This window comes from Entelurus aequoreus, linkage group LG02 (genome assembly GCF_033978785.1).
Source record: "Entelurus aequoreus isolate RoL-2023_Sb linkage group LG02, RoL_Eaeq_v1.1, whole genome shotgun sequence".
Taxonomy (NCBI): domain Eukaryota; kingdom Metazoa; phylum Chordata; class Actinopteri; order Syngnathiformes; family Syngnathidae; genus Entelurus; species Entelurus aequoreus.
This window is the reverse complement of record NC_084732.1, coordinates 65,485,189-65,487,585: the sequence shown is the minus strand read 5'-3', so window position 1 is coordinate 65,487,585 and position 2,397 is coordinate 65,485,189.

Here is a 2,397-nt window from a genome sequence, read left to right as displayed (position 1 = left end):
TATCACATAGGCCTACTTTGATGGCAAGCCAACAGTAAAATTACCGCCACATTTCGTTCAGCATAACCCCATGTTGCATCCAACCTGACACTGCATTCTCTTCCATGTACGCACATCACCATCTTTCAGTGCAGACTGCGATTCTATGAGCTAACCCACGTTACGCATAAAACATATAGCCTACGACCATGTCAATACACAAAGTAGAACATCATTACATGTAATGCATTATATTGTGCCAAACAAATACCACCCCATATGTGCCTGATGCCCAAAGAGTACCAGAAACCGCCAGTCTACCCCAGGGCAGCTGTGGCTACAAATGTAGCTTACCACCACCAGGTGAGAATTAATAATGGGTTCTCACTTCTCTGTGAGCGCTTTGAGTATCTAACAATAGAAAATCGCGATATAAAATCTAATCCATTATTATTTTTATTATTAGAAACCGCAATAAGTCATGCTAATGTTGTAACCCCCTTTCCTCAGCGTATCAGCATATTGAGAACTAAATAGGCACTGACACTACACATATCCACATAGGTTTTATTTGTCGAAAATATATTTTGCCCTGTCAGTTAGATGACACATTGACATACTCCTGAAGGAATCAATAAAGTACTATCTATCTATCTATCTATCTATCTATCTATCTATCTATCTATCTATCTATCTATCTATCTATCTATCTATCTATCTATCTATCTATCTATCTATCTATCTATCTATCTATCTATACAGGCTAATGGGAATATATTTCCCCCGTTAGCCTATATGTCGATGTGTAATTGACCGTGCTAGCATGCTAAGTAAGCATTACACTAGGAGCTGAGCACCATCACACTAAGCATTCGTTGCACGAACATACTAGCTTTGTTAGACAAGATCATAGACTGTATTGGACAATATAGTTTACATATGAAATGTCCATTTCCATTTATTACAAGTAATAAGAAAACTTAAATGCCTGACTTACCTATCGAGGAGGAAATTAGCAAGTTTGGCGTCAGATGATAAAAATCTTCTCCACCTTCAGTTGTCTCCATCTTTCAAAGGCACCCTGATACAAATCCTTGTTTTGTTCCTGGCTTTGTCATGAATAAGTTGAGAATCGTAAAGAGGCCTTTTAGATTTACTAAGGTCTGACATGTTTAGTAACTTTACCAGTGGCAGTAGCTCGGCGAAGAGGGCGGTGCGTAACTGGCAACCTGGATGTGACACACTCACTGACTTTTTAATTGGTCAAACGGTGGAGGGCGGGGCATCGAAATGAAAACATAAACAATATTTCGGGGCTGTAAATATAATTTTGAAATGAGCATATCCCGGCTGAACTACTGTTATCAGTTGTAAAGGTAAAGAACATGATTTATTAATGCCTTTTGACATATCAGGGCCATTTAATGATGACTTCACATTAAATTATTGTATATGTCACCTTTAAATCTAAATGTTAAATATAAATGGTCAATATATAAAATGTAAATGCTTCAACAACACGGGCGGCCAGAGATGCTGGCGTGTCTTTGCGCGCTGAGAGACAAAGGAACAGCGGGATATTTACATATTTCCTAAAATATTTAGCTTTACACTTGGCAAAACATTTAGATTTGACATTTAAATCCAATATTTATATTTATATTTAAAATATACATTTAACATTTGTATTTACATTCAGCTTTTAAGTTCCCTCAAATAAGTAGAAAATTGCTAAATGTTAGAAAAATAAGCTAAGTATTAAAAATAAATCAGTTAGACATTTTTTTGTTTTTTGTTTGTTTTTTTTACACTTGGAACCCCTATTGCTTTGTATTGTATGTGTTTTATGGTGATTGTACATTTTTGGTTTTGGATTATTTTTGCATTGGCCCCTTCAGTCCCCCCACTAATCAGTGCAAAACACTCTTTCTGGTTGGCATTACACAGTTTCACCCAAAATATTTAACCACCCTTGTGAATTATATTCATTCGGCATGAGTTGGCAATAAAACAACAAAACATAACATAACATCAAATCTTACTGGCCTTTTATTGAAAGTTTGTCCATTTTGAAAATATTCAGAATATAGGCAAAATGTTACCAATAACAAGGTCAAATTAAATAATATATCATTCTAACAGAAAACATATTAATGATGAGTCTTATTAGTTATTTGAAGAATGTTCCTCAATGACACATTACAGTATGTCAAAATTAGCACAACAGTTCCTATAATAAATGTACTATACATTGTCATTCTGCTATGTTGATCCTATAAACCTAACAATGCAGCCTATTCTAAACACAAAAACAATATAAAAATTATTCATGGGATTATTTATATGAAATAACAATGTATTTTGTGTAATCAGAATTGTTTCATATTTTGGTATCCTGCATCCACATTACTGCCTATT